The following is a 25,370-nucleotide window of genomic DNA, read 5'->3' as shown; positions in this document are numbered from 1 at the left end:
GGAACCATGACCCCCCATTACTGTCTGTGGCTCCGCCCCCTTCCACACACAGCCCCATCCACTGTCACCTCTGTTCCACCCCTTCCCCCACTGGCCCCGCCCTATCACTCCTTTGCCCCTGCCCCGCTGCGGCCCCGAGACCAGAGAAGCTCTGTGCCCCTGCTGCAGCCCCCGGGCCGTAGCAGGGAGTGGGAGCTCCTCCAGCCCTGGGGCCAACATGGGGGAGACTTTTCCAGGGGGCCCAGTTTGGCCAGGGCCCCTAGTCATGGGCCCCACTGCCCCCTTGGCGACGCAAGGCTTGGGGAGGCTGAGCCCCCCGAGCCTCCATTATGAGCCGCCCAGGCTACCACTGCTCAGTGGGTGGCCAGTCTCCCTGTGTCTCTGCTGTTCGTGCTGGGGAGCCTGGCCGGCCTTAGGGGTGGGCCCCCCCGGCAGCCGCCCAGGGCTCCAGGGGTCAAAGGGCACCATGTGCCAGTGCAAAGGTGCTCACTGCTCTCCCCTGCCCCCAATGCTCGTCCATGGCCCCATAGAGGGTTGTGGGGAGCGAGGAGCAACACTATGTGCTCCCTGCGTCCTGGTCACTTTCCCCACCTGGTGCTGTGACGGGAGCATCAGAAGCTGCTGCTCTCTGCCCTCCCCTGATGCAGCCCGGCTGAGGAAAGTGACCTGGATGCAGGGAGCTCGGATGATGTCACTTATCACCCTGCCCCCGCAGCCCCTAGGGGTGCCCGGAGAAACAGCATCCCAGGGAGGAGCAGGCAGCAATGCCAGCTGCTCCATGCACACAGGTCAGTGTCCCCACGTGGGTGCAGGACGCGGCACAGTGGTTAGGGGTGAAGGGAGTGCAGGAGCGGGGCAGTGGGTTGTAATTGCTCAGCATCTTCCTGCTGGGGATTCTCCTCCTCGTTCTCACTCACCATCCCAACACCTGATGGGAGACAGGGAGAATCCAGACATAGGTCACTCCCTGTGCCAGAGAAAAAGGAAATGTCAAAAAGGGAGTCGGCCCTGGGAAGACGCAGGCACGGCACTCTGACTGGCGGAAGCCAAATGCCCACACCGAGAGTTTAGCATGGACAGCTTGGAAACAGCCAAAGCGGGGAAGGGCTGCGTTGGTCTGGAAGAGGGAGTCGGTGGCTGTCTATCCTGGCGGAGGCAGGGTCGTTTTGCTGTATGCTGGGCTAGACGCCAGGGAGTCTGCTAGAGTTGCTGAGCTGGGCCTGCTTCTGGCTTTGCTTGGGTTAGAGGAAAGTGGTGAAGATAAGAACGGCCCTCCTGGGTGAGACCGATGGTCCAGCTAGGCCACTATCACGTCTTCTGACAGTAACCGATGCCAGGCGCTTCAGAGGCAATGGCCAGAGCAGGCAATCGTCAAGTGATCTATCCCTGCGTTGTCTTCTGAAGCTTGGTGCTTGTTTCAGGGGCTAACTCTCAGCCCAGACACACTCCAGGGAGGGAGCGTTGGTGTTTGTGCCGAGGAGCGTGGCTGGGACTCGGACCCCCTTCCCCAGCTCTGGGTAGCACGCCCCCCTTCCCCCCATTTCAGGCTGTGTTCTGCTTAAGGCCACAGAGCCCTTGCCTTTTTTTGCCCGGTGCCTGAGAGTCAGGCCAGCTGCAGGGAATTAGCTCAAGCGGCAGAGCGCTCGCTTTGCATGCGAGAGGTAGTGGGGGACGCCGCCCGCATTCTCCGAGCCTGTCGACTAAGGGCTCCTGATGAGCGTGGTGGACGGGAGAGCCGGCCATCTGACTTTTGGCCTGGCTGCCCGTAGCGGTCAGGCCGAAAAATCAAAAGCCATCCTCCCCAGGCCCACAGCCACCCAGGGGCTCCTCTGCACCATCTGACCTCCACGAGTGCCACACTCTGACCAGCTGAACCAGGCAAGCCACGGGAAGCTTCTCAAGGTCTTTCCCTGGTGTGGGCTTGGATGCGAAAAGCACCTGGCCGTTCATCAGCTGTTGCAAGAAGTGTGCAGAGTAGGAGTAGCGATGGGGCTGTAGCTTTCCACAGCATCTCAATTTGGGCAGCTTTCCATTCCCCTTTTCTGTGTAATGTCCCTCCCACGGGTTTCACTTGCGGAGCTGTATGACTCTGGCAGGGTGGCCATTTAGAAATCTTTTCCTTGCTTTTCTTTTTCACCTGGCCCCAGCGTTAGGACCGTTTGGGTGTTTCAGTGTGTGTGTTTTCACATTTGGAGGCATTTGGAAGTTTGGAAGGGGAGCCGAAAGAGGAGTCTTTTTCACAAGCAAGTTGGTTTTCTGCACAGGTAGGGCCCTTGGCCGTAAAGCTTAGCTCCGTCAGTGCGTCTGCATGGGGTTCCTCCAGTGCCTCAAGAGCCCGTGCTAAACTCTCGGTGTGGGCGTTTGCCTTGCGCCAGTCAGAGTGCCGTGCCTGCGTCTTCCCAGGGCCGGCTCCCGTGAGGCGCGCATAACTTGGGAGGAAAGGGGTAGAAGAGGAAGCAAGTGAAGCTGACTTCGAGTGGTGGTGCCCCTGGGCGGAGTGGTCCTCCTGCTCCTTCCTGTCGGAGGGGTGGGCTCGAGTGTGGGCTTGGGGGGTCTGGCTGTGGGCGGTGGGAGGATGGTGTCCAGGGAAGTCCCAAAGGTCACCCTGCGCCGGCGGAGTGTGAAGCCTCTCCCCTAGGTTGGGGTGCCGAGTATTAAGCCTTCCTCTGTGGCTTGGGCTGGGGAGCATGATCCGGCGTCGGGTCCATTTGGGTGGAGCTGGCGTCCGGCAAGAATTCGGGCCATCAGGTCAACCCTCTGTGGACAATGGGGGCGAGCCGGCAGGCCTGCGATTTTGGCTTTGCGGGTGGGCAGCTCAAGCCTGGCCTCCTATGAGCCTGGAAGGCAGCCGGCCGGGCTCACCCGTCTCCTCCCCGGGCCCAAGTTCCTTTCAGGCAGCAGGTGGAGCGAGGAGCCCAGGGAGGGGAGAGCAAGGAGGTGTCCGGAGCCTCGTCCTGCCCGGCGCCCAGCAGGGCTCTTGCCCGCTCCCGGCCCACCTGGTTTTGGCCTCTGCCACCCCTAGCAGTCAGCCAAAAGAGCAGAAGTCACCCTCTCCCTCCTGCAGTGGCCAGCATGGGGCTTGAACCCATGACCTTGGCGTTATTAGCACCACGCTCTAACCAGCTGAGCTAGCCGGCCTACGGGAAGCCCTCCCTTCCCTGACCCTTTTGGAAGGAGTCACCGGCTGGCGCGGGGAACGATGTGGCCTCCGTTATCGAATGGATGGATCAAGACACCATCTGCCAAGTTAGGGGAATTAGCTCAAGTGGTAGAGCGCTCGCTTCGCATGCGAGAGGCAGCGGGATCAATGCCCGCATTCTCCAGCGGCAAGGCAGCCGCAGGACCTTCTCTTGCCCTTCTTTTAGAAGCCATGGACAGTCAGCCGGCTCAGCTCCTCCAGTGGCCTCCATCCCTCTCCCCGCTTGGCCTCCCAAAAGGCCAGCCCTTGTGGAGCACAAAGCTCTTCCTCCCCGGCCCTTCTCCCCCTTGCGCTGACTGGGAGGCTGGCGACAGCTGGGGGAAGTTAGCTCAAATGGAAGAGCATGGGAGAAGTAGTCAGACCCATACACACATTCTCCAGCCTGCTCTGCTCTGCTGTGCTCTGCTGGGCTGGGCTCTAGTGGGGGACCTGCACCTTTCTTTCTGAGCTCTCACTGGAGCACAATCCCTTTCCTCCTCCCTCCCTGCTAGTCTACGCCAAGCTGATTGGCCGGGAGGGAGAGCCACTCAAATACAGAATTACTCACATCCCAGGGGTCCATGAAGAGAATGAGGAGATGGGCGGGGTGGCATGCGATACCAGCTCAGCTGAGACCGTGAGACCTCGCAGCCTCCTGATCTCAGGCAGCATGGCATCCGTGGAGCAGAGCAGAGCACGCAGACAGCTTGGAGACAGCCAAAGCGGGGAAGGGCTGCGTTGGTCTGGAAGAGGGAGTCGGTGGCTGTCTATCCTGGCGGAGGCAGGGTCGTTTTGCTGTATGCTCGGTCAGGGGCCAGGGAGCCTGCTAGAGTTGCTGAGCTGGGCCTGCTCCTGGCTTTGCTTGGGTTAGAGGAAAGTGGTGAAGATAGGAACGGCCCTCCTGGGTGAGACCGATGGTCCAGCTAGGCCACTATCACGTCTTCTGACAGTAACCGATGCCAGGCGCTTCAGAGGCAATGGCCAGAGCAGGCAATCGTCAAGTGATCTATCCCTGTGTTGTCTTCTGAAGTTTGGTGCTTGTTTCTGGGGCTAACTCTCACCCCAGACACACTCCAGGGAGGGAGCGTTGGTGTTTGTGCCGAGGAGCGTGGCTTTGACTCGGACCCCCTTCCCCAGCTCTGGGTAGCCCCTCGCCCCCACCCCCCCATTTCAGGCTGTGTTCTGCTTAAGGCCACAGAGCCCTTGCCTTTTTTTGCCCGGTGCCTGAGAGTCAAGCCAGCTGCGGGGAATTAGCTCAAGCGGCAGAGCGCTCGCTTTGCATGCGAGAGGTAGTGGGGGGCGATGCCCGCATTCTCCGAGCCGGTCAACTAAGGGCTCCTGATGAGCCTGGTGGACGGGAGAGCCGGCCATCTGACTTTTGGCCTTGCTGCCCGTAGCGGTCAGGCCGAAAAATCAAAAGCCATCCTCCCCAGGCCCACAGCCACCCAGGGGCTCCTCTGCACCATCTTGCCTGAGCCGGTGGAAGTGGAGCCTTGAACTTACCTTTTGCGCTGAGGGTTATTTGCACTGCACGCTTCACACAGAGGTAAAAACACGGGGCACAGATCTTTGCGCACAACCCCCGTCCTGAGGAATGGGGGGGGCTGCATAAAGAGAGACCGGCTCTCCCTGGCGGGGCTGCAGCGGCTCTTCACAGGGGCAGTCCCACTGCCAATTGGTACCAGAGTTTTGAAAACCTCCTTTTCTGGGCTGGCTCCTCTCTCTCTAGGGAGACTGGCGACCCCAAACTTCCCAGAAACCATCATAGCGAGGCCAACCTGAGCACAGACACCTGCTCAGCACCCCAGGGTGCAGCCCTGAACTCCGGCAATCAGCTACGCTCAGCTGCCCACCCAACAAGCGTTACACGCAGGAGCCTTCGTGCCCCGCGTGTTCAGCTCCCTCCCAGCGCCAGCTTTAAACTCCGCTGCTCAGTTCTAAGCGTTGGCCACACGGGGGCAGCCCAGAGCTCAGCCAACGCCTCCCGTTGCTGGTTGCGTTTCCCGCTCCTCGTGGCAGGTTCACACCCCGCAGGCAGAGCTCTGAACCGGAGCCGAACCGTTCCCCAAATCCAGCGCTTTAGCAGCAGCTTTGCTAGGAAAGAGCTGACGTCACCAAGTCAAGTAAGAGCCAGAGCGCTGTGTCCAGGATCTTCTATTGGGCCCCTCACCGTGGTGTCTGTCAGGCGCAAGGAGAAACCAGGGAAATGTTTTCATGGTGTTTAAGGGCAGAAGGGGCCATTAGCTCAGCTAGTCTGACCCCCGAATAACACAGAATTACACCATGACACACACTGATCCCACAGACCTTAGATAGATCAAAGCGTTTCAGCCCTCAGGACGGAGGCTAAACTGGGTGCCAGAGGCAGCGAACAAGGGGCCCCCAAGGCAATGGCAGGGAGCTGACGAGGTGAAATATGCCCAGATGATCTCAGCAGGCGACCCACCCCCATGCCACAGATGTGGGAGTCCCTGTTCCTCCTGCCCTTAAGAATCTCTGGTGGTAAGTGGGTCCCCCCAGTTCCCCAGATAAGAATCCTCCATGTGATTTCCCTGGCTTCACCTCCAGATAAGAACATTGTGTGGAGGGAGTGGGAGGAAGGTTGTCTGGCAGATCTGTAAAGGGGGACTGTGTCTCCCTGTCTGGCCCAGGCTCCTGGGAGGAAGTGATCTCAGTGTGTCTGGCTGTCTCCATTCCTCCCACCCATAAGAATCCCTGGTGTGTGGGTGCACCCTAGACCATTACGGATCTCTGGGGGTGGGTGTCTCTCTCCCCCTAGTAAGGATCTCTGGGGCGTGGCTGTATAAAAGGAGACTTTGACTCACCCAGGCTGGGCTGCCATCATGGAACAGACCAGGTCCTTCTGTGGAGGGTTTGCGTTCCTCCAAGGATGTGATCTCAGTGTGTGTGGGTGTCCCTGTCCATTCAACCCTTAACAATCCCTGGTGCGTGGGTGCGCTGGGCCCCATTACAATCCCCTCTGTCTTACCCCCCATGAGGGATCTGGTGGATGTGGGTGTTCTCCACGCTACTGGGGGTGTCTGGTGCCCCTGTCCCTCCTGGTTAATAATGGAGTGTGTGGGTGTCCCCCCAGCTCATTAAGGATCCGTGTTGTGCGGATGCCCCCGTTCTTCTCATTAAGAATGGTGCAACGGAGCATATGGGTGTGTCCCCCACCCCATGAACTAGCTCCCGTGTGTGGTTCCCCTGCTCCCATCCAGGCTCTGTGGTGTGTGGGTGTTTCTGTTCCCCTTTTCAAGATCCGTGTGCAGGGGGGCGTCCCTCCCCCAAAGTCAGAATCCCCAGCATGTGGGTGCTCCCATCCCTCCTCCAGGCTCTGCGGGGGCGGGGTCTTAAAAGAGACTGTGTCTCACTGTCTTGCCCAGGCTACGCTGCAGGGGCTACTCACAGGCACAACCCCACTACTGATCGGCACAGGAGTTTTGACCTGCTCTGTTTCCGACCTGGGCCGGTTCACCCCTCCTTAGGCAACCTGGAGACCCTGAGCTTCCCAGGGATCACCCTATTGATGCCGAGCTTAGTGCGGACACTCAATCGGCACAGCCCCCTGCAGCCCAGAACTCCTGAGCTCAAGCGGTCCGCCGGCTTCAGCCTCCCCAGGAGCTGGGATCACAGGCACCAGCCAGGGAGCCCGGCTTATTTTGCTGCCTGGCAGCTGGAGCTTTAAACTCTGCTTGTGAGCTCTGTGCCTGGGCCAGACGGGGACAGCCTGGAACTGGGAAATGCTCCTGGTTCCCCCGCCCCCGTCTCATGTCGAGCTGCAGGCGCCGCTGTCCTCCCAGGTAAGATCCCGGATGTTTTGGTGCCCCCTTCCCCCACCCAGGAGCCCAGGTGTCCGGGTACCTCTGCCCCCCATACAGAATCCTGGATGTGTGGGTGTCCGTCCCTCTGCAGAGGATCCCGGAGTGTGGATGCCCTTGTCCCCCCCTACAACATCCTGGGTGTGTGGGGGCCACTCTCCCGCCTCAGTAGATCTCTGGTGGGTGGGTCCCCAGGGTGTGAGTGCTCCCATCCCCCGATACAGGCTGGGGGGGGGGTATAACTGGCTCTCCCTGTCCTGCCCAGGCGGTGCTACAGCAGCTGCTCCCAGCGGCAGCAACCCCACTGTCACCCTGCAGCTTTAACCTGCTCCAGGGGTGACCTGCTTCACCCTCCTGTGGGAGCCCAGGGACCCCGAACTGCCCAGAATCACCTGATTGATGCCGAGCTTAGCACAGACACCGGCTCAGCCTGGCAGGGAGCTGCCCTGAGCCCTGACAATCAGCTTCCCTCCGCCTCCTGCTGCACAGCGAGGATCCCACGCGAGAGCCTTTGTGCCCCACGTGTCCAGCCAGGTCCGTTCCAGCTCCAGCTTTCAACTCTGCTTGTGAGCTCCCCTCTCCGGCCACACCGGGGCAGCACTAATGGCCTCATCTAAATTTTACCCTTCAGACCGCAGATTATAACCCAGCGGGCAGATTATAGCCCAGGAAGCCAAATCCTTCCCCAAACTGACAGCTGAAGCAGAAGCTCCCCTTGGAAAGATCAGGAATTTTGCCTTTAAAAACAAGGAAAATGTGCATTGGTCTCCTCTGTGTACAGCGAGAGATTGAAGAAACTCAATTGATTTCATTGACTGGAGGTTAAGAGGGGATTTAGTCACTGATTTTAAATACACAGTTTTAAAAATTCCCAGAGGGGGGAATATCTGATTTTAAAGGGTTCTTTAATTCACCATACAAAGGTTGAACATGACCCCCTTGGTTTGCAGTCAATGTCACAAAACGCCAACTGGAAATGACCATTTTTTAACCGTGAGGCTAATTATCTAGTGGAACAAGTTCTGTGCAGGAATTGGTTAAATCCCCATCACTGCCGTGTGTAAATGAAGACCGCAGCTCTTGCTGCAAGACACCTGGTGTGTGGGTGTCCCTGTTCCCCCTTCAGAATCTCTGGTACATGGTGCTTCCCTCCTCCCAGTTCAAGATCCCCATCATGTGGGTGCTCCCATCCAGGATCTCTGGGGGGTGTCTCTGTCCCCCACCCCATGAACTAGCTCCCATGTGTGGTTTCCCCTGCCTGCCCCCATCCAGGATCTGTGGGTGTCACTGTTCCCCTTTTCAAGATATGTGTTGCTTGGGTGCATCCCTCACCCCAAGTCAGAATCCCCATCATGTGGGTGCTCCCATCCCCCCCTCCAGGCTCTGCGGGGGGTGTCTGTATAAAAAGAGACCCTGTCTCACCCAGGCTACGCTGCAGCGACTATTCACAGGTGTGATCCCACTACTGATCAGCAGGGGAGTTTTGACCTGCTCTGTTTCCAACCTGGGCCAGTTCACCCCTCCTTAGGCAACCTGGGGACCCCAAGCTTCCCCGGGAATCACCATATTGATGCTGAACTTAGTGCGGACACCCAATCAGCACAGCCCCCTGCAGCCCAGAACTCCTGAGCTCAAGCGATGCACCAGCCTCAGCCTCCCCAGGAGCTGGGATCACAGGCACCAGCCACGGAGCCCAGCTTGTTTTGCTGTCTGGCAGCTGGAGCTTTAAACTCTGCTTGTGAGCTCTGTGCCTTGGCCAGACGGGGACAGCCTGGAACTGGGAAATGCTCCTGCTTCCCCCGCCCACGTCTCATGTCGAGCTGCAGGCGCCGCTGTCCTCCCAGGTAAGATCCCGGATGTTTCGGTGCCCCCCATCCCCTGTCCAGGAGCCCAGGTGTCCGGGTACCTCTGCCCCCCATACAGAATCCTGGGTGTGTGGGTGTCCGTCCCTCTGCAGAGGATACCGGAGTGTGGATGCCCTTGTCCCCCCCTACAAGATCCTGAGTGTGTGGGTGCCACTCTCCCCCCCTAGAAGATCTCGGGTGCGTGGGTGGGTGCCCCTGTTCGCCCTTACAGCATCCCTGGTGCACGGGGGCCTCCCTCCGTCCCAACTCAGGGGCCCCAGGGTGTGAGCGCTCCCATCCCCCGATACAGGCTGGGGAGGGGTATAACTGGGTCTCCCTGTCCTGCCCAGGCGGTGCTACAGAAGCTGTTCACAGGGGCAGCAACCCCACTGTCAACCTGCAGCTTTAACCTGCTCCAGGGGTGACCCATGCGGGTCGGGAGTGAGGGGCACCAGCAGAGCTGAGAGTCTGGAGGTCAGGACTGGGATAGCAGGGGCTGCGGGTCGGGAGTGAGGGGCACCGTCAGAGCTGGAGGGAGTGCAGGGGGCTGCGGGTCGGGAGTGAGGGGCACTGGCAGAGCTGTGGGTCTGGAGGTCAGGACTGGGATAGCAGGGGCTGCGGGTCGGGAGTGAGGGGCACCGTCAGAGCTGGTTGACGCCTAAGGGGCTGCGGGTCGGGAGTGAGGGGCACCAGCAGCGCAGTAACTGGGGAGCTCAGCGAGGAATCGAGGGGGCTGCGGGTCGGGAGTGAGGGGCACCAGCAGAGCTGTGAGTCTGGAGGTCAGGACTGGGATAGTAGGGGCTGCGGGTCGGGAGTGAGGGGCACTGGCAGCGCAGTAACTGGGGAGCTCAGCGGGAAATCCAGGGGGCTGCGGGTCGGGAGTGAGGGGCACCAGCAGAGCTCTTGGTGTGGAGATCAGGATTGGGATAAGCGGGGATGCGGGTCAGGAGTGAGGGGCACCACTAGAGCTGGGGGGAACCCAGGGGGCTGCGGGACGGGAGTGAGGGGCACCGGTAGAGCTGAAGGGAACCCAGGGGTCTGTGGGTCAGGAGTGAGGGGCACCAGCAGAGCTGTGAGTCTGGAGGTCAGGACTGGGAAAGCAGAGGCTGCGGGTCGGGAGTGAGGGGCACCGTCAGAGCTGGTGTAGGCCTAAGGGGGCTGCGGGTCAGGAGTGAGGGGCACCGGCAGCGCAGTAACTGGGGAGCTCAGCGAGGAATCCAGGGGGCTGCGGGTCGGGAGTGAGGGGCACCAGCAGAACTGTGAGTCTGGAGGTCAGGACTGGGAAAGCAGGGGCTGCATGTCGGGAGTGAGGGGCACCAGCAGAGCTGTGGGGCTGGAGGTCAGGACTGGGATAGCAGGCGCTGCGGGTCGGGAGTGAGGGGCACCGTCAGTGCTGGGGGGAACCAAGGGGCTGCGGGTCGGGAGTGAGGGGCACCAGCAGAGCTGTGGGGCTGGAGGTCAGCACTGGGATACCATCCAGCCTAATGGTAAGTGATGCCCAGCTGAGCCCATGGCCAGTACGTCCTGCTCCACCCACGGCCGGGCTGGGAGTCAGGACTCCTGGTTCTTCTCCCCAGCTGTGGCAGGGCAGTGCAGGCTAGTGGTTAGAGTGGGGGTTGGGAGCCAGGGTATCCGGGTCCCACCACTGGCTCTGGGAAGGGAGTGGGGGCCAGTCTTGTGCACCCCCGGGCTTGAAGTGGTTTCCATCCTGTGCAGGGTTTACAGGTTTGTTCACTGGCTCTCAGCACCTCTCACTATACAAATTGTCCCAGTGCCGCTGGGTCTAGTGGTTAGAGCCGGGGAGGCCGGGAGCCAGGCAGGGGCGGTGGGTATAAGGGGCCCGGGGAGGCACCTGGCCCGTGCTCCACCCAGAGGCCCTGCTCCCACTCGTCCTCTCCCCCCCCAGGCCCCATCCTCACTTCGCCCTTTCCCAAGCTCCATCCGGCCACATGGGGCCGTGGGGGGAGAGGCCGGGGGGGCAAACGGCAGCGCGGCAGGCGGGGGGGGCCTTGGGGTGGGGGCGAAGAGGCACAAGTGGCAGGGCCTCGGGGGAAGAGACGTGAGAGGTGGGCGGGGGTCAGGGGAGTGGAACAAAGAGGTCCTGAGGGGGCGTGTGGCGGGGCTGAAGGGGCGTGTGGGCGGGGCTGAAGGGGAGTGTGGGCGGGGTGGAGGGGCGTGTGGGCGGGGCTTTGGCAGGAGGAGGCTGAGTGGCAGCAGGCCTTGGGGCAGGGCCACAGTCCGGGCCCGCCCAGCCTCCCAAGTGGAGGAGTCCCAAGCTGCCCATGGAGCCAGGACTCCTGGGTTCTATTCCTGGCTCTCCGCAGACTCCCAATCTGAGCTGGTGCAGCCCATGTCGCCTCCCTGGTGCCTCAGTTGCCCCCGTGTGAGACGGGTCCCAGTGTGAACGGCTGCAGCGCCGTGGAGAATCTCGTCCCTTCTCCTGGCGGCTCCTTGGTAGCCCTGGGGAAGCAGCCAACTGCTGCAGCCCCTGGCTCCCGTCTGGGCAGCCCGGGTGGGGGTGGGGGTGGGGTGGGATCTGGGCAATGGGAAGAAGGAATCCCCTTCCCCACCCCACCCCGGGACATGGGGAGGCTGGTGCTGCGGGGCAGGAGTCCTGCAGCCCTCGCAGGGGAGAAGGGGCAGGTTCCCGGCTTGGCTGCTGATGGGGCGGGTGGGGGCACTGCTGGACTGGGGCTCCCCCTGCGGGCGGAGATGGAGCACGGCCTGCTGGGAGCGGACGTCTCCTCTGGATGGGGAGGGTGACACTGGCCAAATTGTGGAGCCCCTGTCCCCAGACAAGGAGGGGCCTCTCAGCCTTGCCGGCTCGTCTCTCTTTCACCAGGATCGGCCCAGCACCTGGCCTGGCCCAGACCCCCCTTCCTCAGCGCCAGCAGCTGCCCATTGTGGGGAGTGGAGCGGCCGGGGGATGGGGGCCTCTCAAGCCCCCCGGGGAGCAGGGCTGGGGCACTGGGGGGCAGAGGCTGCGATAGGGGGAGGTGGGTGGGAGAGATGTCAGGGGGTGAAGCTGGGACTCAGGGGGGGAATGGGGCAGGCTGCAGGGAGGAAGTGTGTGGGGGCTACCGGAGGAGCTGGGGGCTGGGAAGCTGCGGGGGACACAGCCGGGGGTAGTGGTGACACCGCAGGGGGCTGCTCAAGAGGCAGGGAGCCGGGGGCAGGCGGGAGCTCGGACAGGGGTGGGGGGGTCAGGCTATTGCGGGTCTCCCTGTGAATGGCACCAGACTGCAGGGAACCCCACGGCCGGCAGCCCCCCTGCTGGGGGGTCTGGTCCGTGCAGACCCCCCCCGCTGCACCCTGCTGGGGGCTCTGGTCACTGCAGCCCCCCCCGATGCACCCTGCTGGGGGCTCTGGTCACTGCAGCCACCCCATGCACCCTGCTGGGGTCTGGTCAGCCCCCCGATGCACCCTGCTGGGGCTCTGGTCACTGCAGCCCCGATGCACACTGCTGGGGGCTCTGGTCACTGCAGCCCCATGCACCCTGCTGGGGCTCTGGTCACTGCAGCCCCAACCTCGCACTGGAACTGGGCGGGGGAAATTTCTTCTCGCGCTCCCATTGGTCAGGGCTCTGCCTCCTCTTCCTATTGGCTGTCTCGGGAGGCGAAGTTTCCGAGAGGGCGTCACGTGGCCTTGAAGCGTTCGCGAGGCGGCTCCTGAGCAACCCAACCCCGCCCGAGCGCCCCTCCCCACTGCCGCCCCTCCCTCCTCCCCGCCCCAACCCCGAGCTCCCTCCCCACTGCCGCCCATCCCCTCTTCTGCCCTCACCCACAAATACCCCCGAGCTCCCCTCCCCAGTGCCGCCCATCCCCTCTCTGACCCCGCCCAGAACCCCAGAGCTCCCCTCCCCAGTGCTGCCCATCCCCTCTCTGCCCCGCCCCAACCCCACCCGAGCTCCCCTCCCCACTGCCGCCCATCCCCTCTCTGTCCCGCCCCAAATTCCCCCCGCTCCCCCTCCCGAATGCCACCCATCCCCATCTCTGCCCCGCCTCCAACTGGCTCCCCCTCCCCAGTGCCGCCATCCCCTCTTCTGCCCCGCCTACCCCCGCCCGAGCTCCCCTCCCCGGTGCCGCCCATCCCCTTCTCTGCCCTGCCCCAACACCCCCTGAGCTCCCCACCCCAGTGCCGCCCATCCCCTCTCTGCCCCTGCCCCAAACACCCCGAGCTCCCTCCCCAGCGCCGCCCATCCCCTCTGCCCCTGCCCCAAACACCCCCGAGCTCCCCTCCCGGTGCCGCCCATCCCCTCTCTGCCCCCGCCCCAAACACCCCCTGAGCTCCCCTCCCCAGTGCCGCCCATCCCCTCTTCTGCCCCACCCCAAACACCCCCCGAGCTCCACCTCCTCCAGTGCCGCCCATCTCCCTCTCTGCCCCCACCCCCAACACCCCCCCAGCTCCCCCACCCCCAGTGCGGCCCCTCCCCCGCTCTGACCCCGCCCCCAACACCCCCCCGCGCTCCCCTCCCCCAGCGCCGCCCATCCCCCTCTCCCCCTCTCGGGTTGGAGAGGCTCAGGGTAAGGGCAGCCTGCCTTGCCAGTACTGGCGGAGGGCAGGCACTAGGACCCTGCGGCAGCAGACAGCAAATCTGCTGGGAGCCCTCTGTCAGGCAGGGACGCAACACAACGCGGCGGAGGGGGGGGAACACGCGGAGGGGGGGTGGCAGGCGGGGGCTGGGATCTGCTCCAGGCAGGGTCGCGGCGGCGGGGGGAGACCTGTGGTGGCCAGGGCCGATCCAGGCAGGACCGGGGGGCAGGAAGAGACCCAGCTCCAACTATTGCTGGAGCAGGGCGCCCAGCCCTGAATATTGCTGGGGCCCGGGCCCCCCACAAATATATAACCTGCCGCCCATGCCCGACACTGCTCCTGGTTTTGGGAGGGGAACAGGAGAAAGGACAAAAGAAGCAAGAGATGAAGAGAAAGGAGGGAGGGATGGATGGAGGAAAAGGTGAAACAAAAAGAACAAACCCTAATGTCCCCAGTGATTTTAAGGGACAAAATCCCAGGTACGGAATAAAATTCTGCCTCCCTAAGCTCGTGTTTTCCATGCCTAGAATTCAACTGTCACCAGATGGATCAGACTGAACAGGTTTCAAACCTCGAGGAGGCTCTTACCTTCTAAACAGGGACGGCTGGTCTCTAGTAAAATCAGGAAAAGGGAAGGAGAAAACTCGAAAGAGGTTCCTCCTGGCGCTCACGTGCCTGAACCCGAATACTCTCTCAGTCCTCAAAGAGAGACCTGGAGAAGGAGACTTGCTGAAGCAAAGCCACAGGGGTCTCTGAGGTTTCCCTGGCCCCTCGCCCCTGTCCTGCCTGGCTGATGTCAGCATCTCTCTGTGAGGTCACCACCTCCCCACCACCTTGGACCAATAGTCTGAGGTCCTGCAAAAGGCCTTTGTGATGTCACTGCCACACCCCTCCCTTGCTGTGCTAATGTCCTGCCCCTGGCCAGGCACTTTGCAGGTTTGAGCTACTCCCTGTGGATCACCCACTCAAGGAGCGTTCGTTCTAGGAAGCAAGCCGGCTAGACAGGAAAACATCAGACGCTGCTCCCAATGCTACACTCCGTTTTTCAGAAATTAGTCGACTTTATGGCCAGAAGAGACAACTAGAGCATCTTATTTGACCCCCTGCATATCACAGGCCTCCTGTATGACACAATAGCTACTTTTGGGGCAAACACATTCCAGAAAGGCATCTAGTCTTCATTAAATGATATCAAGAGATGGAGAATCCACCACTTTCCCTAGAAGACATTTTTCTCCAGCCCTCAGAACATTTGGTGGCTCTTTGCTATTGAACGAGCTCAACCTGTTTCGCTTATCAAAAGAAGATTGAAAGGTGATTTCACTGAAGTGTTGAAGGGTCTTAATGGAGAGAAAATATTGGGTATGAAAGGGCTCTTTAATTGAGCAGAGAAAGGCATAACAAGACCCAATGGCTGGAATGTGAAAAGAGATAAATTCATATTACAACTAAGGCACAAATATTCAATAGCGAGGATGATTCACGACAGGAACAAGCTCCCAAGGAAAGTGGTGGATTCTAATTCTAATTCCTTATGAATATTCTGTGTGTTTGTATGTGCAGGGAGGAACATGCTATATGCCCAGAGGACTTTATTCCTCCAGCCTGCAAGGACAGAGGGGATGTCAAGGAGTTGCTCCTTCAATCCCCCACAGAAAGACCCTTCTTAGGAAAGGCAAAATCCTGGAGAGAAAGAGTAACACTGAACAAGACTCCAGAGAGACAGATTTTTATAATCACAGTGACGAGTTTTTCACCTGACCAGGGACTTGAACCCTGGACCCTCAAATTAAGAGTTTGATGCTTTACTAACTGAGCTAGCCAGGCTCACATATGAAAGACACAAGTTGGTGCAGAGATGAAGCTAGTCAAGAAAAAGAAAGTGAGATGGCCACAATAGGGGAAACCTGCTGCCCTCTCTCTCTTCCCAGCCCTGGCCTGGCCTGGTATTAGTGCTGGTTGAAAAGACGGGAAAATATCGACATCTACCAGCCATTCATAGCTGTACAAGACTCAGGCACAATACAGAGGTGCCCATCTGTAAGTGCCAAATGGTTGGATTGGCTAATGCAGCCTGTAGATGTCCAGGGCACACTGGGATATAGAGCCAAGTGTCCATCACCATCATCATTTCAAAGGGATAATGATAATGATGGGAAGGTTCACAACTGACTCAGCAGTTGCATACAAAGGTGCACGTTTGGCAGTTACGTTGGCTCAGGTTGGCCACCGCAGTCTAGATTTAGAAGTTACAACATTTAAACTTGAAAGAGGGGCCAATTTCTCCATTATTTCCCACCTTTACATCCAAACACGATGAAGGTAGCAGATAGAGCCAGAGCAGGTTGTCTATGGGACCAAGTATATTCAGAGTATCCTCGACAGAGGTTTGTTCAACCTGTTCTTAAAAACCTCTGAGGACAGAGACACCACAGACGCCTTTGGGAGCCTATTCCAGAGCTTAACTGCACTCAGAGTCTGACATTGGTGAAGTAGGAGGCTGAGAAAAACAACACTGGCTCTCAGAGAACAACAGCCCTTCCTGGTCTTTTAAGCAGTAGGTTCTGGTGTTTTAACAGCCATGGCCTCGGTTCAATTCCCCCTAAAAACGAGAAGTTTTTCAATGAAAATCTCCATTCATTTTGCATTTGAAATGGAAAGGAAAAGAGGGCTTCTTGTCCTTATCAACAAGGCAAAGAATGGCTTTTTTCTCAGTAAATATTTTTAAAAGGTGCTGACTTGACCTGAAGATCTCATTTCATTTGTATTTACAATGGAATGATTCTCTCTAGGATAGACAGAAATTCTTCAGCTAGACTTGGATTCCACGGGAATACGAGAAGCGATTGTGTCTAACACCTGCCTTTTTTTGGACAACAGTGATGTCTAGGTTTTCCATGGACATTTCCCTTCCAGCACCTCAGGCCCCATCCACCAATACAAGAAACTGAAATGCACAGAAAGTTTCTCACCATAGGATTCAGTGACCAGGCCGGGGGGGAAGTTTTGCCATTTGAAGATGTTTGAATTCCCTCCAACTTCTCTCCTACAAATGCTGAATAGTTGGTGGTGTAATGTTACAGGAGAGGTTGAAATTAGGCTATTTCGTCAGATAGAAGACAGTGATTGTGTCAGCAGTGGGATGTGAATGGAGCCTAGAGCAACAAATGACAGTCTTAGAGGGCTTATTCCTTCACCCTCTTACTTCCCTGGTCCTTCTCGCATGACCAGAGAGCAGCAATACCCGAAGTCCAAAGGCGCAAACAATTCGATGTTTATTGGGGTGAACGTCCAGCAAGCATGATTCCAGTTTCCTTCCTTAGTGTCCCCTTCCCAGCTCTGACACCACAGAGCCTTGCCTGTGTCCCTGTTTCTGTTCCCATCCCCTGTTCCCATTTCCCCCTGTAGCAAAACATGATCCCAATTCCCCCATCCCCAGTCCCTGTTCCCATTTCCCCCCTGCCTTCCTGACTGACTGCAGACTATATAGTAAAACCTGAGTTCTGCTTAGCTATGCCTTAACCAATCATTTTACTGAAATGTAACTAACCAATCCTAATATACTGTAACGTGATTATCTAACCAATTATATTCCACCACCTTCATTGGTTTACACCCAACAAAATTAATTATACAGCAGACAGAAACAATCACAGACCCAGACAGAGACCATGCAAATAAACATACAAAACAATACAGAAGGGAGGATTTCACAACTACATCTATACAGACATAAGGGTTTTCCAGCTGCGTCTATTGATAAGTGAGTTCTTGCCAGACAGGATGCTACCAAACTAAGTTTCCCTTTCTCTGGAGGTGATGGAATATCAGGACAGGATTGTATTCCTAACAGCCCAATCGCACCTTATTTCAATGTGACTAGTTGGGAATGTGTGAATGTGACCATACACTTCCCACCTTATGGCTGCCTTTGCTGCTTAGCCGAAGAACCAGGCCTCAGACTGTTACAGTAAGAGAAGGCGATTACACAGACAGACAGTGATTTTTTATTCTTTCTTTTATACCTTTATAACTTGCTAAGTGATAAAAATACACCTAAATTCTTAAAGTACAGGCCTTTGCAGACTGGCCTGAATCTCTGTATCCTAACAGTCCTCGAGGTCAGGCAGCCTCTGGGTAAGGGGGTGGGGACTCAGATCCTTCCCCTGGCCAATTCCACCATGGTCGTGTATAAACCAGCGAAGTTCCCCACAATAGCCAGACCAGATGCCCCCTTTACACTTGTGCTCTGTCCTCATTGCTTCTCTCTCTCCCTTCCCCCCATCTCTGCTGCTCCCCCTCTGGGCTTTCTCAGCACCTGGCCCCACAGCCCTTCCTGGCAGCCAGAGACTGCGCTATCTGCACCTGCGGATGTGGCCTCTCCCCTGATTGCTAAGGAAAGGAAACTTTCCAGGAAATGGCCACAGCTTCTGGGAATCCCTGTGTGGCTGTGAACAGAGTTTGGCTCCTGGCACACAAGGCAACTTAAAAGCTGAGCATCCAGACAGGGGCTTGAACCCTGGACCCTCAGATTAAGAGCCTGATGCTCTACCCACTGAGCTACCTGGGCTTGTTAGGAAACATCTTCACCATTCACCACAAGAGTGAGCAGGCAGGCAAAGTGGGGGCAAAAAAAGTCCCAGGAACCCCTCCTCTTTTTCTGCACAGCCACTGCCTGTCAGCAGGATTCCTCCTCCTCCTCAGGGAGACTAAATCTCCCAACCTAGACAGCCGGTCCATCCGCTGCACATCAATCCCCCATGCCTGAGCCTCCCTGCCAAACCCTGCACCTGGCCCATACAATTAAGTCTCACGTCTCGCTGGGGACTCGACTTCTTGTGCCCAGAGTGTCTCAGCCCCCTCAGCAGATGACCTGAGAAACACAGTGTCCGGCTTTTCCAAAGAAGAGCTTAGATCCCCTCATCATGTGGCCTAAAGGATAAGGCATCTCCCTGTGGATCGGATGATTCAGGATTTGAGTCCCCTCGTGGTTGTGCTCACTTTGTGCTGCAAGTCCTGCTCCCTTCAGGGCTGGAACCTCTTCTTGGCCGCTCCGGCCAATGCTCTGGCTTCAGCTAGAGCCCCAGGAAGGAGTTGGGGGTTGGGCTTCACAAAGGCTGGGGCATGAGCCCCAGGTGCTTCCAGTCTCGCCTTTGCCCTTCCTCACTTGCCAAAGAAAATGGGCGGCTCCAATGCCAAAGTGAGCACCCTCAGAGGCCCAGCCCTGCTTTCCTACCTTCTTCTGATGTTGGCCACAGAGCATCAGCAGCTGCCCTGCAGGGGTTTGGCATGGTAGGGAGTCTCTGTGGCTGTCCGCTGGCCACACATAGGCATGGTCCTCCCCTCCTCTTGCCCTGAGTTGCTTTTAAGCCTTCCCTTGGAGCTGTCAGCACCAGCTGCCTCTGCTCTAGGTGCCCAGAGGAGGAGAGGTGCTGGGCTCCTGCCTGCCCAGCCCTGCTTCCTTCAAGCACAGTGGCAACTGCCAGACTTATGGGCACCAGGTAAAGCCATGAGAACCCCAACCCTGAGACACCAGTACCCAGCTCTAGAGCCCTGACCCACCACAGCCAGAAGGGAAAGACTTGTTCTCCTACAACTTGAGACAGGGAAGTTGAGCACTGCAAGCTCCAGGGCTTCACCACAAAGCAACACAAGGTCCCACTGAGATTTGAACTTAGATTGGAGGATTCAGAGTCCTGAGTGCTGCCCATTACACCATGGGACCAGCTCCTGCTGCTTTTTCTGCACATTGGTGACCCTCACGGGACTGGCTCATGTAAGGGACTGTTGGCCCCTTACTAAAACTTAGTGGGGTTTTTGGTTGGCTAGTTCCCAGTCCCAGTAGAAGGGGGAAGGGCCAATGGGAAATCAGGCCCCTGAGACTGACAGTCCCCAGGGCAATGGGGAGAGGCCAAAGCTCCAAGTTAGCCGCACTGACAGGTCAGGCAGTGTAATGAGGGAGTCACCAGGCCAGGGGGTCCCATCCTCCGTGGGAGCTGGAACTGCCTGGGCCAGAGTGGGGCAGAGCTAAGGAGAGAGCAGGAGCCCGAGAAGAGCCGGGGAGCAGAGCTGCTCAGGTGTAGTGCCAAAAATTGCTCCCTGTAGGACTTTGCTACCTGCAGCACTTACTGAGACCTGAGGTTGTTCTTATTTGCTTATTTAGCCTTGTCCTAATTGGCTAAAACTTGACAGTGGTTTCTCTAGCAAAGGCCAGTCCCTGGCCCCTTGGTCCAGACATCCTCATTCACACCAGGCTGGGGTGACCAGATGTCAAAGATGAAATATTGGGATGCGGGGGGCGGAGCAAAAAAAAAAAAAAAAGCTGGCGGCAGAGCCAAAAAAAAAGCCGGAGGCTCCCCCCCCCCGGCCAGGCGGCAGTGACACAGCCCCGTCTCCACCCAACTCTCGGCTCCAATCCCTGATACACCCCCACCTCCCCCATCCCCTCGCTCCTGGGCCCAGCCTGGGCTCCGAGCTCTGCAGCCGAGCCGTGCCCCAGGTCCCTCCTGCAGCTCCCGGGCAAGGGGCGAACCAGGCAGCCGGGCCCAGGCCCTCCCGGCAGGAGCATGTCTGCCCCACGTGTGTCTCCGCCCCCGACCCACATGGGTCCTGCCCGCTCCGCACTGCCCCCAGCCCCACTGCGCTGCCCTGCAGGCTCCGGGGCTGGAGCAGCCTCCGCGCTGCGCTCCCGGCCATGGCCACGGCCCGTGTGCAGACCTGGGAGGGAGGAGGATGCCGCCTGCTTGGGGAAGAGGCAGGGCCAGGGCGGGGATTTGGGGAGGGATCCAATGGGGCAGTGAGGGGGTGGGGCTGGGGGAAGCGCCAGGGCAGGGATTTCGAGAGGGATCCAATGGGGGAAGGAGGGGGCGGAGTCAGGGGGGCGAGTGTCCCTCCGGGCTCTGCCTGTGTGCTGGAGCAGAGGGCAAAATTGTTTGTTTGTCCAGTGTCCCGACCAAACATCGGTCGGGATGCGGGACAAACAAGCAAATATTGAGACAGTCCTGATAAAATCGGGACGTCTGGTCACCCTACATCAGGCTTCAAGTTGAGAATCATTTCCCCTTCCCGCTCTGTGGGAGGGGAGACTTTTAAACGCGCTCTCTGTGCGACTGCACATGGCTAAGCAAAGAGAACAAACCCCCAATCCCCCCTGTGCTTTGGGAGCCAGGTTTGCGGTGGGAATTCTGTAGTTCAGATGACTTCACGCCTGGGCATTGTGATTCTTTACCAGTTTCTCTGGCATTGGGGCAATTTTGTGCTGATGGCTGAGTGGTTAAGGTGTTGGCGTTGAAATCCAATAGGTTTCCCCTGCGCAGGTTTGAATCCAGCTCACAGCAAGGCCTGTGTTTTAGCCAGTCTCTCACCCGGGCAATACCTCTGTACAACCCCCTGAGACACTCTCAATTCTCTCCCCACCCCAAGTAAATCCTGTTCTGCTCCTTTCATAGAGATCCCTGGGACACCACCTCACACTGTGTCCCTGAGGGGTCAGGCAAACTCTCAGCGCCTGAAGCCTCTGCCACCCACCTGGTGCCCCATAGATCAGCCATAGCCCTGGTTCTGCTCCTCTCTCTAGAGTGTGAAAGGAGCTGCGTCAGCGACTCCATGGGAGCTATGGGGCTGCAGAACCAACAGAAAAAAAGGTGATCAGCTGTTCAGTGGGGTGCAGGAGAGGCTGGAGGGGTCAGGGGGAGGAGCAGGGAGAGGAAGAGTTGGGGGAGGGAGAGTAATGGGGCAGGAAGGGGCAGGGTGGGAAGAGATGGGACAGGGTGGGGGCTTGGGGGAAGGGGTGGAGTGGGGGCCGGGCCTAGGGTGGAAAGAGGGGGCTTTGTCACAGATCCCTCTAGGGCCGGCCCTGAAGGGAAGCACCGACTCTCACAGTGACAATAGAAGTGACCAGCATTGCGGGGGAGGCTGAGGGAGATCCGCACTCACCAGGTCTCTTCTCTCCCCCACGGTGAGCCAGACACTGCTCTCTCCTGGCTCTCACTCTAGCAGCTGGACGCCAAGGAGCCATTTCCCCTCAGGAAGTGCACTGAGTGCCCCTGTGGTGCTGGGGGGCTGGCGCTGCTGCTGCCTGTGGGGCTGGCAGGGGGGCTGATGTCTGCACAGACTCTCAGCTGCCAGGCCGGAGGGGGCACTTGGGACCTTACCAGACTGGCTCAGTGAAGACGGGGGGTTGACAGAGCAATACAGACGCTCTCCAGAGCACGGAGCAGCAGCCGCCCATGCAGCCAGGCAATGAGCATTTCCCACAGCCTGGAGCCAAGGGGGAGGCGGCAGCTGCTGTTCCAGCTCCTCGGGGACAGACCCTGTCAGCCAACAGCCACTTCTTACTCCCCACAGCTAAGGGCGCCGGGTTCCTCCGGTGGGGGTGTGGAGCAGCCGTTCGTTTTCCTGTTCACACTCCTCTGCGGTGTGAAAATCGGGGAGGGGAGGCAGAAGCCCCACTTCCCTCCCGAAATGACACCCAGTGGGGGAAGCCAGGACAACGGGGTGGGGCGGCAAGTGGTGGCCAGACTCTCACCGCCAGGGTCTAGTCTAGCTCAGGGTCCAGCTCAACCTCCTCCCCGCGCCACTGGCCCCCAGTCCCCTTCCACTACCAGGTCAACCCGGGCACTAGGGCAGGAACGGGGTGAGGCAGCAAGTCAAGCTGAGCAAGGCAGGCAAAAGCGAGTCTTGTCTTCATGGGCTGCTCACAATGACGTCCTTTTTGTGTGCAACTGCTGCAAAAACCTCCTGGGCAGAGAAGCAACAGGCCAAAAAACTGCCACACAGCTGCCAAAGTAGCTCAGTTGCTAGAGCGTTAGACTGATGATTTAAAGGTCCCTAGTTCAATCCCAGGCTTTGGCAGGCCCTTTCATCCCTATTTATGCAGGGGTGGATTGTTTTCTGGGAGCCCAGTGGTGCCTGCACCAAGGGTGAGTTCCTGAGCTTGGGCTCTGCAGTAGGAAAAGATACTGTGGGCTTCTGCTCCTAGTTGGCTGCCTGACCTTTAACAATGAGGGATGGGAACTGTCTCTCCTACATGAGTTATTGGTGGACCCAATATGGCAGGAAATGAGTGACGGAGGCTGGCCCTCATGGGGCCCCTGCAGGGCCTGGGGCAAATTGCCCCACTTGCCCCCCCTCTGGGTGGCACTGAAGGTGAGTCTCTGATCTTTGCTCTGCAGTAGGAAAACACAGAAGGGGCTTCTGCCCCTAGTTGGCCCATCTGACCTTTAACAAGGAGAGATGGGAGCTGTCTTTCCCAACATGGCAGGAAGAGAGTGAGGCAGGGGGACCCTCAGGAATGGTGCCAGAGGGCTGCTGGGCAGTGACAGGCAGGAATAGGGGATGAAAACTCCTCTGTGCAGCTGAGCGAGGGCAGTGCCAGGGAAGAGTCATCTGTGAAAATGGCCATGTGGAAGGTGGAACGGATTTGGGGGCCCAGGAGGCAGCACTTGATGTTCATTGCCTTTGAGTAGCTGGACTTAGACAGGGTGGGTGTTCATAAAATGCACATTAACAACTCTAGGGTAGCTTGATGGTGATTGGTGGAAGGGCCCATCTCTCTGGTCCTCCAGGCCAGTGAAGAATGATGGGGTTGGAGTCTTGTTCTTCACATTCATGGTGCGAGTACAGAAGGGGCTGGAGCTCCAACCAGGGGGGGCATTACTGGTGGGCTTTGTGCTCCATGGCACTGGTTATGGCTCTATTAGTGCGTATGGTCCCCAGTTAAGGCGTGAAAGGAAAGTTCTATGGAAGTAACTGGCTCCCTTCCTCTGGACCGCACGGTGTTTGGTGTCGGGGGGGATTTCAATTGTTGCTCCGGCCTGAGGACTGCTGGTCCTGTTTTACCAACCGTCAGAGGAAACTCTTCTATGATGAGCACTACCTGGCGCAGGTCTGTAGTGAGGTCGGCTTAGAGGACGTGTTTCTCCGTAGTGGAACCAGTGGAGGGTGGGTGGTAGCCTCCTATTCCTCTGACCCGAGCTCACACCAGCCGCAGAGGGGATACACCTTTCTGAGGGGACAGGCCAGGAGTCGCATTGACCGGATTTCCGTGAAGGAGAGCACGTCGACAGCCCAGTGCAGGGTGGAGCCAATGGACAGTTCGGATCACACAGCTCTCACCGTGTGCTCAATGTGGGCAATTCCCTGACCCAGGGCAGAGGATATTGGAAGCTGAACATCCAGAGCTTGCAAGATAAAGGAGCAGGGGGGCGAGGCCTGTCAGTGTTGGCAGAACAGGAAAGCATCAGAGGGTTCTATGGCAACCAGGGGGATTGATGGGAGTCAGTGAGAGAGGAGTTGGGGGCTTTGTTCCGGTGGCCGGGGAAACACCACAACATTAAAGAAACCAACAGAGCGAAGTCCTGCAGTGTCACCTGTGGGATTTCCACAAGAGCATCCAGGCAGGGGAGCCAGTCAGCGTGTGACTGTATGACCAGGTCAAGCGACAGCTGCCTGAGTTCCAGCAGATGAGGCTGCAGTTGGCCGATATGAGCGGGAGCACCAAGTGAAGGGAGGGGTGGCCTCCCCTGACATTTTTGCAGCCTGCAAGGAATGGAGACAAAGCAGGGGGATGCAGGGACTCAGGGCAGGACCCACGGATCTGATAGTGCAGGACCACAGTCGCTGGAGGAGGAGAGTCCCATGAGAGGAAGCTGCTGGCGGGAAGCAATAAGTGCAGGGTGCAAACGAGCCAAGAGTGACAGGGGTCTAGAAAATAAACTAGCAGCAGGTCCCATGGTGTAATGGGCAGCACTCAGGACTTTGAATCCTGGAATCAGAGTTCAAATCTCAGTGATACCTCCTGGAAATATGCAACTTTGCTGCAAAGCCCTGGAGCTCAATTTGTTTGGCTACCCTCTCTCAGGGTGAACTAGAGTGAGTTTTTTCCCTACTGCTGGGTAACTGATGCCCACTGGAGATAGGTCTTTGGTCTGGCTGGTTCAATGGGCTGGCGGCTATAGGTTGGGGGTCCTAGAACTTAACAGTCTGGCTAGAGATTCCTGCGGGTTGACCATATGGTTGTTTCTCGCTACTTCACCTGATGTCCACAACTTTGGTCCCTGCAGCTGCCACACTCTTCCTCTTGCCCACATGGCACTTGAAGGAAGGAGGGCCAGGGCCAGGCTTCATAGTCAGGGCTAGGCAGGAAGGAGGCAGAGTCCCAGGCTGGAGCCCAGCACCTCTCCTCCTCTGGGCACCTGGAGCAGAGGCGGCTGGTGCTGACAGCTCCAAGGGAAGGCTTAAAAGCCACAGAGCAACCAAGGGCAGGGCAAGAGGAGGGGAGAACCATGCCTATGCGTGGCCAGAAGACAGCCACAAAGACACCCGGCCAGCCTGCTCCCTGCCATGCCGAACCCCCATTGAAGGCCACCCACACACGAGCATTCGTTCTGCGGCCAGCATCACAAGGTGGTTGCAAAGCAGGTGGGGCCTCTGACCGTTCCCACTCCAGGGGCTCCTTTTGGCGGTGGGGCAGGAGACATTTCCCCCAAGAGGCTTTTCGCAGCTGCTGAGAAGCACAGAAGTACCCGGTGTTTGCTCTTGCGGTGAAAGGGGTTAATACGTTTAGGTGGCCTGGCTAGCTCAGCTGGCAGCACCTCTGGCTCTTACTCTGAAGGCTGAAGTTACAATTCCCTGTTTGGGTGCTTGGGGCTCCTCTTCAACAATACAACACACAATCTGCTTAAGCCCCCGCCCAGTAACCTGGGGAAACTAACCCTGGCCACTGGGTGCCTCTAAGAGGCGATACTTTCCCCACTCACAACCACTGAGTGTAGAAAAGAAACTTTAATAAAAAGGAGGAAAATCACCTTGTATTAACTTGGGAAAACACCACAATCAGGATTCATAACACAACACTATGAGCAAAACACCCACCCCACAGCATGCTGGGCAGTGGCCTTTTGCCTCGGGCTCCTAAATCCAGACACCAGAAGCTCTTTGGATGTGCCCCTCCCTTCACTGCACCTCACCCACAGCTGCTGTCCTGGGTCAATG

The 25,370-nt window shown here is 58.3% G+C and overlaps 4 non-coding genes and 1 pseudogene across 4 annotated transcripts; 2 read left to right on the top strand and 3 right to left on the bottom strand.

The window, feature by feature from the left end:
* The window catches only part of LOC120375680, a 1,085,709-nt pseudogene that overhangs the window by 25,173 nt on the left and 1,035,166 nt on the right, over positions 1–25,370 (bottom strand).
* Positions 3,065–3,138, bottom strand: TRNAI-AAU. Its single transcript has one exon. It is a non-coding gene; the product is annotated as a tRNA-Ile (tRNA).
* Positions 3,251–3,323, top strand: TRNAA-CGC. The gene has a single exon. It is a non-coding gene; the product is annotated as a tRNA-Ala (tRNA).
* On the bottom strand, positions 17,874–17,946 carry TRNAK-CUU. The gene has a single exon. It is a non-coding gene; the product is annotated as a tRNA-Lys (tRNA).
* Positions 22,157–22,229, top strand: TRNAI-GAU. The gene has a single exon. It is a non-coding gene; the product is annotated as a tRNA-Ile (tRNA).

This window comes from Mauremys reevesii, linkage group 12 (assembly GCF_016161935.1).
Source record: "Mauremys reevesii isolate NIE-2019 linkage group 12, ASM1616193v1, whole genome shotgun sequence".
Taxonomy (NCBI): domain Eukaryota; kingdom Metazoa; phylum Chordata; order Testudines; family Geoemydidae; genus Mauremys; species Mauremys reevesii.
This window is presented reverse-complemented; position numbering and strand designations above follow the sequence as displayed.